Here is a 16003-nt window from a genome sequence, read left to right as displayed (position 1 = left end):
AAATATCTATCAACTGACAAAGGGGTAAACATTGGTGGGTTATTATTCAGCCATAAAAAGGAATGAGGTACTGACATCTGCCACAACATGGATGAACTTTGAAAATGTTATGCTAAGTGAAGGAAGCCAGTCACAAAAGGTCACATATTGTGTGATTCCATTTATATGAAATGTCTAGAATAAGCAAATCTACAGAGGCAGAAAACAGATTAGTGGTGACCAAGGGCTGGTGGGATGGTAGAAATGAGTGCATGGAGTTTCTTTTGAGGGTGATGAAAATATCCTAAAATTAGATTGCCATCAAGGTTACCCAACTCTGTGAATATGCCATAAACCATTTAATTGTACACTTTAAATGAGTGAACTGTATGGTATATGAATTATATCTCAAAAGTGTTCTTTTTATAATTTTTGACTATTTCTATCAGTCTCATTCCTATTGACAAAAATCTGAATTGATGGTAAGCATGTAGTTTATGTCTGAGCCTGAAAGATACAATTTTCATACCATTTTTATTTTAAGAGGGAACTTATTACACCCTTTCCCTTGCAGACTTGGCAGACCCAGCAACACAAGGAGTAAGAGTAGTCTCAGCTCTGTCTCGTGACTTCAGTATGAATAATAGGTATGGGACCTATAGAAGAGGGCAGTCTTTCTAGATAAGGAGTATAGCAGAATGGATAAGGACTTCAGCTCTTTAGGCAAATAAATCAGGTTTTAGATCCCAACTCCACCAACTTACTATGTTACCTATACAACTTACTTGACCCCTCTCAAGCTTCATCTCTAAAAGGGGGCTAATAAAAAGTACCACCTCAAAGTGTTATGAAGATTAAATGAGAGAATCCATATGAAGCACCCAAAATAATGCCTTCTATACAGTAAGTATTCAATAAACATTAGCTGCTAGATTTATTATTTTTATTGAGGTGAGTTTGAAGCAAAACAATATAAAGAAAAGTAAGGGCTTCCCTGTAGCTCAGATGGTAAAGAATCTGCCTGCAAGGCAGGAGACCCAGGTTCAATCCCTGGATTGGGAAGATCCCCTGGAAAATGGAATGGCTACCCTCTCCAGTATTCTTGCCTGGAGAATTCCATGGGCAGAGGAGCCTGGCTACAATCCGTGGGGTTGCAAAGAGTCGAACATGACTGAGCAACTAACACAATTCAAGGCACCCTCAGCCTTGGAATCAGACTGCTCTGTTAATGTGACCTGGGGAAGTCACTTCATTTATGGAGATTTAGCTCCTCCTCTGTAATAAAGATAATAATTCTTCTCTAGGGAGGCAGTTTAAAGCCTTGGCATGGGACCCCACACCACCTTGTTTTGAATACTGTCTCCACCACTTACAAGTTGTGTGACCTTGAGCATATTTAACTTTTCTGTGTCTGGGTATCCTCTTCTGTCCACTGGAGGCAACAAAAATACTTGTACTTCCTTGGGTTGATGTGAAGAAATACTGAATTAATCCATGTAAAGTGCCTTTTACTTCTCTGGTGGCTTAGGCGGTAAAGTGTCTGCCTACAATGTGGGAGACCCAGGTTCAATCCCTGGGTCGGGAAGATCTACTACAGAAGGAAATGGCAACCCACTCCAGTATTCTGGCCTGGAAAATCCCACGGACGGAGGAGCCTGGTAGGCTACAGTCCATGGGGTCGCAAAGAGTTGGACAAGACTGAGCAACTTCACTTTCTTTCTTTCTTTCCTTAAAGTGCCCAGAACAGTATCTAGCATGGAGTAAGTACTCCAATGTTAATGGTGTTATAAAGCTAAAGTAGAAAACATATGAGATCCTTGGTAAAGCTAGGCATGTAGTAGGTCCTCAGTAAAAGGTGGTTCCCTTCCTCACCCATCCTGCTCTGTGCACCAGGTCAAGATTTCCTTGGACTAGCAGAGAAAATGTTTCAGACTAAGAAGATCTTCATAGTAAGTGAGAATTTTCTGGCTGGCTCAATATTACCATCTACTGGGAACAATGTCATCTCTAAGCTGCCTGCAAGATGACCACCTGTATTCCTCAGAACATACCCCATTCAGAGCAGCAAGGAAAGAATTATTTTGCCTGTGGACTACTTGGGCTCCAATTTGAGGATGGCTTAGGGATATCTACTTCTCCTCAAAATTTCTCTAGATTTGGCATAAATGTAAATCTAATTGAGTTCCCTATCCTAGGCTAGGCACTTTTACATATCTGCCACTATTTTTTCCTATCTAGATATACAATTTTTAAACAAAAATTCTCATTTAATCTTTACAACATGTCTGTGGTTTTAAATACTTGATTTTTATTCAGAAGTGAACAAAATAGGTAAATTGTCCATCTTCATGAGGCTTCCATACTAATGAGACAATTCCATAATACTTTATATATAGAAATACATACACATAGTCATTTCTTTTTACCATGATGTTGTTGTTCAATCGATCAGTCATGTCTGACTCTTTGTGACCCCATGGACTGCAGCATGCCAGGCTTCCCTGTCCTTCATCATCTCCTGGAGCTTGCTCAAATTCATGTCCATTGAGTCAGTGATGGCATCTGACCATCTTATCCCGTTTTCCCCTTCTTCTCCTGCTTTCAATCTTTCCTAGCATCAGGGTCTTTTCCAGTGAGTCATCTCTTCACATCAGGTGGCCAAAATATTGGAGCTTCAGCTTCAGCATCAGTCCTTCCAAATGAATATCCAGGATTGATTTCCTTTAGGATTGACTAGTTTGGTCTCCTTGCAGTCCAAGGGACTCTCAAGAGTCTTCTCTAACACCACAGTTCAAAAGCATCAATTCTCTGGTGATCAGCTTTCTTTATGGTCCAACTCTCACAGCTATACATGACCACTGGAAAAACCATAGCTTTGACTATATGGACCTTTGTTGGAAAAGTAATGTCTCTGGTTTTTAACATGCTATCTAGGTTTGTCAGAGCTTTTCTTCCAAGGAGCAAGCGTCTTTTAATTTCATGACTGCAGTCACCATCTGCAGTGATTTTGAAGCCCAAGAAAATAAAGTTTGTCACTGTTTCCATTGTTCCCCATCCATTTGCCATGCCATGAAGTGATGGGACCAGATGCCATGATCTTCATTTTTTGAATGTTGAGTTTTAAGCCAGCTTTTTCACTCTTCTCTTTTACCTTCGTCAAGGCCTTTAGTTCTTCTTTGCTTTCTGCCATAAGGGTGGTACCATCTGCATATCTGAAGTTATCAATATTTCTCCCTGCAATCTTGATTCCAGTTTGTGCTTCATCCAGCCCAGAATTTCTCATGATGAACTCTGCACATAAATTTAAATGATCAGGGTGACAATATACAGCCTTGATATACTCCTTTCCCAATTTGGAACCAGTCTGTTGTTCCATGTCTGGTTCTAACTGTTGCTTCTTGACCTGCATACAGGTTTCTCAGGAGGCAGGTCAGGTGGTCTGGTATTCCCATCTCTTTAAGAATTTTCCACAGTTTGTTGTGATCCACAGAGTAAGGCAAAACAACTTTTTTTCCTGGATTCCATGGCTATTAACAATAGGCTAATAAATTCATGACTTTTTGCTACTGAAATAACTAAAATATTTTTATGTTACTTTTTGGCAGCAATACTCTTATTTTCTCACTGAATGGAATTTGTAATGGGATTTTTATTTTTTAATATTTATTTATTTTTGGCTGCTGTGGGTCTTTGTTGCTGCATGTGGGCTTTGTCTGGCTGTGGCAAGCCAGGGCTTCTCTCTAGTTGTGGTGCTTGGGCTTTTCACTAAGATGGCTTCTCTTGCTGCAGAGCACAGTCTCTAGAGCACAGGCTCAGTAGTTGTTACACACGGGTTTAGTTGCCCCGAGGCATATGGAATCTTCCTGGACCAGGGATCAAACCCATGTCCCTTGCATTGGCAGATGGATTCTTAACCACTGGACCACTTGGGAAGTCCTATAATGGGTTTTTTTAAAAATGCCTAGCAAAAGGATAGCAAACCACTATCCCTGAAGAAGTTGATTTAGGGATGGTTCAGACAAAAAGGCTAAATTCCACTATTAATAAAGATAACTAACATATCACATAGAAAGTGAAAGTGAAGTCGCTCAGTTGTGTCTGACTCTTTGCGACCCCATGGCCTGTACCCTACCAGACTTCTTGGTCCAGGGGATTTTCCAGGCAAGAATACTGGAGTGGGTTACCATTTACTTCTCCAAACATATCATATGGAACTAGTGCCTATTTTGTGCATGGTTCAAACATAGCCACTGACTAAAGGTTTCTTGACAAAAGCTTCTCTCCTACTGGGCAATGTAAAAATCTTAAAAGATCTGTTTGTAAACTAAGTTTCTTAAATATGTCCCTTCATCCTGGATTTTCTCACCGCTGCTAACTGAATAAAATAACAAGGTTTGAATTCCCATTTTCCTCCCAGCTACTGATTTTCCATCTAAAAAGGATAATTAATGGAACTCACTTCCTTAGGTACTGAGTTGTTCATATTTTTTGCAGAGGAAATAATTTGGGAAAAGGCCATGAGTGATAAATCTTTCCAACTTGAAAATGCATTAGGTTAAATGTGAATAAGTCAAAGTGCTGGAAAAAATAATCTGATTTGTCCACATTTTTTAGTTTAAGAAAAGTAAAATAGCAGAACAAACCATTAGATACAACAAATGATACATTATAATTGAATGAAATCTCTTATTTGGGCTAAGCTTAAAGAGCTACTGTTTAGAAGTCTCATACATGACTATATACTTAAACACCTTTTACAAATAGGAAAACTTCATTTTTCTTTCAAAAGGAGGCCATGGTAAGAGTGAGGAGAGGCAAATAGAGAAGAGTAATGAAACTGTAGATAAATTAGATAATGCAATGCATTTAGGGCATAACTTTGGTCACTTTTGCACAGTCTCATATTAAGTAAGTCTGTTGTAAGAATCAGACAAATTCAATTTTGACAAAGCATAGTCTAAACCATGTCTGTTACAGAACAATTTGAAAATGAGAAAAATCACATGTTTTCTGGACCTTGCTGTAATGGCAATCAGACCCTTAGACCTGGAGCCATCTCTGCCCTCCCTCTGAGACCAAGTGTTCCTTTGTCGGGTCTGTGGAGGGGATACTTTTGTGGTTATTAAAGAAGTAATATCCTTCTTGGCTCCAGACTCTGAGTATAAGGTGCATGTAACACCATTCTCCACACCAGGCTCCCAAATGGCATACATGGCCAGGTCCCTCTAACTGATCTCACTGCCCACAGGATAAAGTCCTGACTCACTGCATGCATGACTATTTGTGATTTATCTCCTGTGAATCTATCTCTTCTCCAGCTAGGACTCCTGACACCTCCTCATATTCGTTGTCAGCTCTATCCAATTCTCCAAACAGGTCATGCAGTCTCATCCCTCTGTGTTTTCAGAGAGACATGTTCCTCTCCCTGAAAATCTCTCCCCTGACTTCCCCCAAGTAACTAATTTCAGCTTGTCCTTTGATGTCAACTCAGATTTCACCTTTTTCAAAAGTATCCCTTTATTATACTAGTAAGAGTGTATGATATTTGAATAAGAAAATTTTTATGCTTTCTGTCTTTTACTTTAGGCTGTGGGCTTCTTGAGAGCAAGAAGTAACTTATACCACTAATATTTATGACAGTCGCTCTGCTGCTGCTGCTGCTAAGTCGCCTCAGTCGTGTCCGACTCTGTGCGACCCCATAGACGGCAGCCCACCAGGCTTCCCCGTCCCTGGGATTCTCCAGGCAAGAACACTGGAGTGGGTTGCCATTTCCTTCTCCAATGCATGAAAGTGAAAAGTGAAAGTGAAGATGCTCAGTCGTGTCTGACTCTTAGTGACCCCATGGACCACAGCCTACCAGGCTCCTCTGTCCATGGGATTGTCCAGGCAAGAGTACTGGAGTGGGGTGCCATTGCCTTCTCTGACAGTGGCCCTAGCTCATTGTAAACACTTCAGAAATACAGGGTAGTAATGTTTTATGAGAGTGAGGCATTCCTGAAGACTTTACTGTGAGCCTCATATTCTGGAAATATACTGGCTTCTCCACCTCAACACAATTATTAAATATTGGAGTGTCTTAAAACCTGATGCCAGCCTCTCTTGTTTTCTCACTACATTCTCTCATCCCTCTTGTGTTCTCACTTCCCCTCTCTTCCATCAGAAGATTCATCCATCCCATGATTACAATTTACCTCCCATATAAAGCTGCCTAAATTTGTACCTCTAGCTTAGATCTTCTCTTAGTTCCAAAGTTTTATATCTATCTGGATGGCTCAATGACATTTTAAACCCCATGTATGAAACTGAATGTAACCTTTCCCTCACCAGACTGATTCCCTCAAGTGTTCTCTATATTTCAGTGAATGATACCCCTATCCAACCAATCAGGAAAGCCAGTCCTCTTAGATCATCTTGGACATCCTACCTGCTCTCACTCCTTCCACATGGAATCCATCACAATGTGCTATCAGTTTTGTCTCCTAATTATGTATCAAATCTATTCACTTCTTTTTTAAATTAATTTATTTTTTAACTGAAGGATAATTGCTTTACAGAATTTTGCTGTTTTCTGTCAAACCTCAACATGAATCAGCCATAGGTATACATATACCCGTCCCTTTTGAACCTCCCTCCCATCTCCCTCCCCATCTCACCCCTTTAGGATGTTACAGAGCTCTGTTTGAGTTTACTGAGACATACAGAAAATTCCCATTGGTATCTATTTTACATATGGTAATGTAAGTTTCCATGTTACTCTCAACATATATCTCACTCTCTGCTCCCTTCTCCCCATGTCCTTAAGTCTATTCTCTGTGTCTGTTTCTCCACTGATACCCTGCAAATAAATTCTTCAGTACCATTTTTCTAGATTCTGTATATATGCATTCACTTTAGTTCAGTTCAGTCACTCAGTCATGTCCAAATCTTTGCAACTCCATGAACCAAAGCGTGCCAGGCCTCCCTGTCCATCACCAACTCCCGGAGTCCACCCAAACCCATGTCCATTGAGTCAGTGATGCCATCCAACCAGCTCATCCTCTGTTGTCCCCTTCTTCTCCTGCCCTCAATCTTTCCCAGCATCAGGGTCTTTTCCAGTGAGTCAGCTCTTCACATATGGTGGCCAAAGTATTGGAGTTTCAGTTTCAACATTAGTCCTACCAATGAACACCCAGGACTGGTCTCCTATAGGATGGACCAGTTGGATCTCCTTGCAGTCCAAGGGATTCTCAAGAGTCTTCTACAACACCACAGTTCAAAAGCATCAATTCTTCAGTGCTCAGCTTTCTTTATAGTTCAACACTCACATCCATACATGACTACTGGAAAAACCATAGCCCTGACTAGATGGACCTTTGGTGAAAAAGTAATGTCTCTGCTTTTTAATATGCTCTCTAGGTTGGTCATAACTTTACTTCCAAGGAGTAAGCATCTTTTAATTTCATGGCTGCAATCACCATCCACAGTGATTTTGGAGCCCAAAAAAATAAAGTCAGCCACTGTTTCCACTGTTTCCCCATCTATTTGCCATGAAGTGATGGGACCGGATGCCATGATCTTAGTTTTCTGGATGTTGAGCTTTAAGCCAACTTTTTAACTTTCCTCTTTCACTTTCATCAAGAAGCTCTTTAGTTCTTCTTCACTTTCTGCCATATGGTTGGTGTCATCTGTGTGTCTGAAGTTATTGATATTTCTCCTGGCAATCTTGATTCCAGCTTGTGCTTCTTCCAGCCCAGCATTTCTCATGATGTACTCTGCATTTAAGTTAAATAAGCAGGGTGACAATATACAGCCTTGACATACTCCTTTTCCTATTTGGAACAAGTCTGTTGTTCCATGTCCAGTTCTAACTGTTGCTTCCTGACCTGCATATAGGTTTCTCAAGAGGCAGGTAGGTGGTCTGGTATTCCCATCTCTTTCAGAATTTTCCACAGTTTATTGTGATCCACACAGTCAAAGGCTTTGGCGTAGTCAATAAAGCAGAAATAGATGTTTTTCTGGAACTCTTGCTTTTCTGATGATCCAGCGGATGTTGGCAATTTGATCTCTGGTTCCTCTGCCTTTCCTAAAACCAGCTTGAACATCTGGAAGTTCACAATTCACATGTTGTTGAAGCCTGGCTTGAAGAATTTTAAGCATGACTTTACTAGCGTGTGAGATGAGTGCAATTGTGCAGTAGCTTGAGCATTCTTTGGCATTGCCTTTCTTTGGGATTGGAATGAAAACTGACCTTTTCCAGTCCTGTGGCCACTGCTGAGTTTTCCAAATTTGCTGGCATATTGAGTGCAGCACTTTCACAGCATCATCTTTCAGGATTTGAAAGAGCTCAACTGGAATTCCATCACCTCCACTAGCTTTGTTCGTGGTGATGCTTCCTAGGGCCCACTTGACTACACATTCCAGGATGTCTGGCTCTAGGTGAGTGATCACACCATCGTGATTATCTGGGTCATGAAGATCTTTTTTGTACAGTTCTGTGTATTCCTGCCACCTCTTCTTAATATCTTCTGCTTCTGTTAGGTCCCTACCATTTCTGTCCTTTATCGAGCCCATCTTAGCATGAAATGTTCCCTTGGTATCTCTAATTTTCTTGAAGAGATCTCTAGTCTTTCCCATTCTGTTGTTTTCCTCTATTTCTTTGCATTGATCGCTGAGGAAGGCTTTCTTATCTCTCCTTGCTATTCTTTGGAACTTTGCATACAAATGAGTATATCTTTCCTTTTCTCCTTTGCTTTTTGCTTCCCTTCTTTTCACAGCTATTTATAAGGCCTCCTCAGACAGCCATTTTGCTCTTTTCCATTTCTTTTTCTTGGGGATGGTCTTGATCCCTGTCTCCTGTACAATGTCACAAACCTCCGTCCATAGTTCATCAGGCACTCTGTCTATCAGATCTAGTCCCTTAAATCTATTTGTCACTTCCACTGTATAGTCATCAGGGATTTGATTTAGGTCATACCTGAATGGTCTAGTGGTTTTCCCCATATTCTTCAATTTAAGTCTGAATTTGGCAATAAGGAGTTCATGATCTGAGCCACAGTCAGCTCCTTGTCTTGTTTTTTGCTGACTGTATAGAGCTTCTCCATCTTTGGCTGCAAAGAATATAATCAATCTGATTTCAGTGTCAACCATCGTGTGATGTCCATGTGTAGAGTCTTCTCTTGTGTTGCTGGAAGAGGGCGTTTGCTTTGACCAGTGTGTTCTCTTGGCAGAACTCTATTAGTCTTTGCCCTGCTTCATTCTGTGCTCCAAGGTCAAATTTGCCTGTTACTCCAGGTGTTTCTTAACTTCCTACTTTTGCATTCCAGTCCCCTATAATGAAGAGGACATCTTTTTTGGATGTTAGTTCTAGAAGGTCTTGTAGATCTTCATAGAACCATTCAACTTCAGCTACTTCAGTGTTACTGGTAGGGGCATAGACTTGGATTACCGTGATATTGAATGGTTTGCCTTGGAAACGAACAGAGATCATTCTGTCGTTTTTGAGATTGCATCCAAGTACTGCATTTCGGACTCTTTTGTTGACCATGATGGCTACTTCATTTCTTCTAAGGGATTCCTGCCCACAGAAGTAGATATAATGGTTATCTGAGTTAAATTCACCCATTCCAGTCCATCTTAGTTTGCTGATTCCTAGAATGTTGATGTTCACTCTTGTCATCTCCTGTTTGACCACTTCCAATTTGCCTTGATTCATGGACCTAACATTCCAGGTTCCTATGCAATATTGCTCTTACAGCATCAGACCTTGCTTCTATCACCAGTCACATCCACAACTGGGTGTTGTTTTTGCTTTGGCTCCATCCCTTCATTCTTTCTGGAGTTATTTCTCTACTGGTCTCCAGTAGCATATTGGGCACCTACCAACCTGAGGAGTTCATCTTTCAATGTCTTATCTTTTTACCTTTTCATACTGTTCATATATGCATTTGTATATGACATTTATCTTTCTCTTTCTGACTTACTTCACTCTGACTAATAGGCTCTAGGTTCATCTACCTCATTAGAACTGACTCAAATGCACTCCTTTTATGGCTGAGTAGTATTCCATTGTGTATGTGTACCACAATTTCTTTATCCATTCATCTGTCAATGAACATCTAGTTTGCTTCCATGTTCTAGGTATTATAAATAGTGCTGCAATGAACAATGGGATACATGTGTCTTTTTCAATTTGGTTTCCTCAGGGTATATGCCTAGGAGAGGGATTGCTGGGTGATATGGTGGCTTTATTCCTAGCTTTTGAAGTATCTCCATACCATCTTCCATAGTGGCTGTATCAATTTACATTCCCACAAACAGTGTGAGAGTGTTCCCTTTACCCCACACACTCTCCAGCATTTATTGTTTGTAGACTTTTTGATGGTGGCCATTCTTAACAGTATGAGGTGATATCTCATTGTAGTTTTGATTTGCATTTCTCAGTAATGAGCAATGTTGAGCATCTTTTCATGTGCTTGTTAGCCATCTGTATGTCTTCTTTGGCAAGATGTCTGTTCAGTGGTGAGATGTCTGTTTAGGTCTTTTCCCCACTTTTTGACTGGGTTGTTTGTTTTTCTGGTATTGAGTTGTATGCGCTGCTTGTATATTTTGGAAATTAATCCTTTGTCAGTTGTTTCATTTGCTATTATTTTCTCCCATTCCAAGGGTTGTCTTTTCACCTTTCTTATAGTTTCCTTTGCTGTGCAAAAGCTTTTAAGTTGAATCAGGTCCCACTTGTTTACTTTTGTTTTTATTTCCATTACTTTAGGAGGTTGGTCATAGAGGATCTTGCTTTGATTTACGTCATCAACTATTCTGCCTATGATTTCCTCTAAGAGTTTTATAGTTTCTGGTCTTACATTTAGCTATTTAATTGATTTTGAGTTTAACTTTGTGTATGGTGTTAGGAGGTGTTCTAATTTCATTCTTTTACATGTAGCTGTCCAGTTTTCCCAGCACCTCTTATGGAAGATGCAGTCTTTGCCCCCATTGTATATTCTTGCCTCCTTTGTCAAAAATAAGGTACCCATAGGTGCATGGGTTTATTTCTGGGCTTTCTATCTTGTTCCATTGGTCTATATTTCTGTTTTTGTGCCAGTACCATACTGTCTTGATGACTGTAGCTTTGTAGTATAATCTGAAGTCAGGAAGGTTGATTCCTCCAGCTCCATTCTTCTTTCTCAAGACTGCTTTAGCTGTTTGGGGTCTTTTGTGTTTCCATATGAATTGTGCAATTTTTTGTTCTACCTCTGTGAAAAATACTGTTGGTAATTTGATAGGGATCACATTGAATTTGTAGATTGTGTTTGGTAGTATAGTCATTTTCACAATATTGATTCTTTCTACCCAGGAACACGGAATATCTCTCCATCTGTTTATGTTGTTTTTTATTTCTTTCATCAGTGTCATAATTTTCTGTATACATTTCTTTTGTCTCCTTAAGTAAGTTTATTCCTAGATATTTTATTCTTTTTGTTGCAATGGTGAATGGGATTGATTCCTTAATTTCTCTTGCTGATTTTTCATTGTTAGTATATAGAAATGCAAGTGATTTCTGTGTATTGATTTTGTATCCTGCAACTTTGCTAAATTCACTGATTAGCTCTAGTAATTTTCTGATACTATATTTAGGGTTTTCTATGTACAGTACCATGTCATCTGCAAACAGTGAGAGCTTTACTTCTTCTTTTCCAATCTGGATTCCTTTATTTCTTTTTCTTCTTTGATTGCTGTAGCTAGGACTTCCAAAACTATATTGAATAAGAGTGGTGAGATTGGACACCCTTGTCTTGTTCCTGATCTTAGGGGGAATGCTTTCAGTTTTTCACCATTGAGAATAATATTTGCTGTAGGCTTATCATATATGGCTTTTACTATGTTGAGGTAGGTTCCTTCAATGCCCATTTTTTGAAGAGCTTTAATCATAAATGGATGCTGAATTTTGTCAAAGGCTTTTTCTGCATCGATTGATATTATCATATGATTTTTATCTTTCAATTTGTTAATGTGGTGTATCACATTGATTGATTTGTGTATACTGAAGAATGCTTGCATCCTTGGAATAAACCCAACTTGATCATGGTGTGTGAGCTTTTTAATGTGTTGCTGTATTCTGATTGCTAAAATTCTGTTGAGGATTTTTGCATCTATGTTCATCAGTGATATTGGCCTGTAGTGTGTGTGTGTGTGTGTGTGTGTGTGTTGTCTTTGTCTGGTTTTGGTATCAAGGTGATGGCAGCCTCGTAGAATGAGTTTGGAAGTGTCCCTTCCTCTGTAATTTTTTGAAAGAGTTTTAGAAAGATAGACATTATCTCTTCTCTAAATGTTTGATAGAATTCTCCTTTGAGTCCATCTGGTCCTGGGCTTTTGTTTTTTGGGAGATTTTTTTATCACATCTTCAATTTCAGTGATTGTAATTGGGTTGTTCATAATTTCTATTTCTTCCTGGTTCGTTCTTGGAAGACTGAACTTTTCTAAGAATCTGTCCATTTCTTCCAGGTTATCCATTTTATTGCCATTTAGTTGTTCAACATTCACAAAACTAAGATCATGGCATCTGATCCCATCACTTCATGGGAAATAGATGGGGAAACAGTGAAAACAGTGTCAGACTTAATTTTGGGGGGCTCCAAAATCACTGCAGATGGTGACTGCAGCCATGAAATTAAAAGATGCTTACTCTTTGGAAGGAGTGTTATGACCAACCTAGATAGCATATTAAAAAGCAGAGACCTTACTTTGCCAACAAAGGTCCATCTAGTCAAGACTATGGTTTTTCCAGTGGTCATGTATGGATGTGAGAGTTGGACGGTGAAGAAAGCTGAGCACCGAAGAATTGATGCTTTTGAACTGTGGTGTTGGAGAAGACTCTTGAGAGTCCCTTGGACTGCAAGGAGGTCCAACAAGTCCATCCTAAAGGAAACCAGTCCTGGGTGTTCATTGGAAGAACTGATTCTGAGGCTGAAACTCCAATACTTTGGCCACCTCATGCGAAGAGCATCAGGAAAGAGCATCAGGAAAAGACCCTGATGCTGGGAGGGATTGGGGCCTGGAGGAGAAGGGGATGACAGAGGATGAGATGGCTGGATGGCATCACTGACTCGAAGCACATGAGTTTGGGTGAACTTCGGGAGTTGGTGATGGACAGGGAGGCCTGGGGTGCTGCAATTCATTGGGTCGCAAAGAGTCGGACACGACTGAGCGACTGAACTGAACTGAACTGAATAGTCTCTTATAATCCTTTGTATTTCTGCATTTTCTGCTGTAACCTCTCCTTTTTCATTTCTAATTTTGTTGATTTGATTCTTCTTTTTTCCTTTTTGAGTCTGGCTAAAAGTTTGTCAATTTTGTTTATCTTCTAAGAGAACCAGCTTTTAGTTTTATTAATCTTTACTATTGTTTCTTTCATTTCTTTTTTCATTTATTTGTGCTCAGATATTTATGATTTCTTTCCTTCTAATAATTTTGGGGTTTTTTTTGTTCTTCTTTTTCCAGTTGTTTTAGGTGTAAAGTTAGGTTGTCTGTTCAATGTTTTCCCTTTTTCTTGAGGTAGGATTGTATTGCTATAAACTTCCTTCTTAGAACGTCTTTTGCTGTATCCCATAGGTTTTGTCATGTTTTCACTGTCATTTGTTTCTAGAAATTTTTTTATTTCCCTTTTGATTTTTAAGTAACCTATTGGTTATTCAGAAACATATTGTGTAATCTCCATGTGTTTGTGTTTTTTACAGTTTTTTTTCTTGTAATTGATATTTAGTCTCATAGCATTGTGGTTGGAAAAGATGCTTGATACAATTTCAATTTACTGAGGTTTTATTTGTGATGCAAGATGTGGTCTATCCTGGAGAATGTTCCATGTGCACTTGAGAAGAAGGTGTATTCTTCTGCATTTGGATGAAATGTCCTGCAGATATCAATGAGATCCATCTCATCTAATGTATCATTTAAGACCTGTGTTTCCTTATTAATTTTCTGTTTTGATGATCTGTCCATTGGTGTGAGTGGGGTGTTAAAGTCTCCTACTATTATTGTGTTACTGTCAATTTCTCCTTTTATGTCTGTTAGTGTTTGTCTTATGTATTGAGGTGCTCCTATGTTGGGTGCATAGATAGTTACAATTGTTATGTCTTCCTCTTGGATTGATCCTTTGATCATTATGTAGTTGTTCTTCCTCATCTCTTGTAATCTTTATTTTAAGGTCTATTTTGTCTGATATGTGGATTGCTACTCCAGCTTTCTTTTGCTTCCCATTTGCATGGAATATATTTTTCCATCTTCTCACTTTCAGTCTATCTATATGTGTCTTTAGGTCTGAAGTAGGTTTCTTGTAGAAAGCATATATATGGGTCTTGGTTTTTTTTTTTTTAATCCATTCATCCAGTCTGTGTTTTTTGATTGGAGCATTTAATCCATTTACTTTTAAAGTAATTGTTCATATATATGTTCCTGTTGCCATTTTCTTAACTGTTTGGGGGTTAATTTTGTAGATAATATTCTTGTCTTGTATTTCTTGACTATATACGTCCCTTTAACATTTGTTGTAAAGCTGGTTTGGTGGTACTGAATTCTCTTAACTTTTGCTTGTCTGAAAAACTTTTCATTTCTCCATCAATTTTGAATGAGATCCTTCCCAGGTAGAGTAATCTTGGTTGTTTTTCCCTTCCAGTACTTTAAATATATCCTGCCATTCCCTTCTGACCTGCAGAGTTTCTGCTGAAAGAACAGCTGGCAAACCTATAGAGTTTCCTTTGTATGTTACTTGTTGCTTTTCCCTTGCTGCTTTTAATATTCTTTCTTTGTGTTTAATCTTTGTTAGTTTGATTAGTATGTGTCTTGACGTGTTTCTCCTTGGGTTTATCCTATACGGGACACTGCACCTCTTGGACTTGATTGACTATTTCCTTTTCCATGTTGGGGAAATTTCCAAAAATAATCTCTTCAAAATTTTCTCATATCCCTTCTTTTTCTCTTCTTCCCTATAATTCAAATGTTGGTGCGTTTGATATTGTCCCAGAGGTCTCTGAGACTATCCTCAGTTCTTTTCATTCTTTTTGCTTTATTCTGCTCTTCAGAAGTTATTTCCACCATTTTGTCTTCCAGCTGACTGCTTTGTTCTGCTTCAGATATTCTGCTACTGATCCCTTCTAGAGTATTTTTAATTTAAGTAATTGTGTTGTTTGTCTGTGTGGTTATTCTTTAATTCTTCTACATCTTTGTTAATTGATTCTTGCATTTTTTCCATTCTGTTTTCGAGGTTTTTGATCATCTTTACTCTCATTATTCTGAATTCTTTTTTCTTTTTCACGTAGTTTGCCTATTTCCTCTTCATTTATTTGGACTTATGTGATTGTAGTTTGTTCCTTCATTTGTATAGCATTTCTCTGCCTTTTCATTATTATTTTTTTTTAACTTATTGTGTTTGAAGTCTCCTTTTCCCATGCTTCAAGGTTGAATTCTTTCTTCCTTTTTATTTTTGCCCTCCTAAGTTTGGTCCAGTGGTTTGTATAAGCTTCATATAGGGTGAGATTTGTGCTGAGTTTGTTTTTTTGTTTTTCCTCTGGGGGGCAAGGCTGAGTAAGGTTGTAATCCTGTCTGTGGATGATTTTGTTAGTATTTTTGGTTTGTTTGTTGTTTAGATGAGGCGTCCTGCACAGTGTGCTACTGGTGGTTGGGTGATGCCAGGTCTTGTATTCAGGTGGTTCCCTTTGAGGGAAATCTCCCTATTTGATACTCCCTAGAGTTAGTTCTCTAGTAGTCTAGGGTGTTGGAATCCGTGTTCCCACTCCAAAGACTCAGGGCTTGATCTCTGGTCAGGAACAAAGATTCCACAAGTGGTTTATTATGGCATTAAGTGAAATTAAATACCCAAAAATGAGAAACCCAAGATGAACCCCAGACAAATGGCAGTATGGCAGCCTGATTTACAAAATCAGGCAAATAATAATTAAAATAATGGAATATACGGCTACGGCTAAGTCACTTCAGTCGTGTCTGACTCTGTGTGACCCCATAGACAGCAGCCCACCAGGCTCCCCCGTCCCTGGGATTC

This window comes from Bubalus kerabau, chromosome X, assembly GCF_029407905.1.
Source record: "Bubalus kerabau isolate K-KA32 ecotype Philippines breed swamp buffalo chromosome X, PCC_UOA_SB_1v2, whole genome shotgun sequence".
Lineage (NCBI taxonomy): Eukaryota > Metazoa > Chordata > Mammalia > Artiodactyla > Bovidae > Bubalus > Bubalus kerabau.
The sequence above is the reverse complement of the archived record's forward strand: the minus strand, read 5'-3'. Positions refer to the sequence as shown.